Below are 679 nucleotides of genomic sequence, written 5' to 3' on the forward strand. Positions count from 1 at the left end.
CCTTAAAAATGAAGTGTATGCGTGTATCTTATTTCGGAAAACACACACACACACATACCAGGGTTACCTAGAGATTGGCTCTAATTTACTCAGTAATATTATAGTCAATGCGATTCTTTATAAGTTAAAATCTTAAACTACCGTCTAACCCCATCCCCAAAGTAACACGCAGTCCTGAAACGTATCGTAATTCACTTTAATAGCTAATCCCAACTAATCCGCATCAGAATATTTACTGTGTTTAAGCCATTGTTGACGTCCAAGTAGATAAACCATATGGATCGGATAGTGTATCTGCTACAATACAAGTATTCATTAGGCGGGGGTATTAAACCAAGAATCAACGAACAAAAATAAAAAAAAAGTATAAAAAAAAAATAAGCGCGCATGTATGTATATGAAAAATAATGTGAATGAATTTCATAGGTAGGTGCATGCAGAGAGACGTGTGTGTTTGCGTGTGCGCGCGCGCGTAGTAAACTAGCAGAGAACATCTTGAAGATGTACACTGAAAACTTTTGATACCATTAAAAAAAGAAAGAAGGAAAAAAAGAAAGGAAATCAGTGAATTCCACAAAGTGTTTTAAATGACCTAAAATGCAACAATATAGGAACGATCTTTTCTGACAAACAGCAGTCGAGAGAGAGAGAGAGAGAGAGAGAGAGAGAGAGAGAGAGG

The sequence above is a fragment of the Octopus bimaculoides genome, chromosome 17 (genome assembly GCF_001194135.2).
Source record: "Octopus bimaculoides isolate UCB-OBI-ISO-001 chromosome 17, ASM119413v2, whole genome shotgun sequence".
In the NCBI taxonomy this organism is placed as follows: domain Eukaryota; kingdom Metazoa; phylum Mollusca; class Cephalopoda; order Octopoda; family Octopodidae; genus Octopus; species Octopus bimaculoides.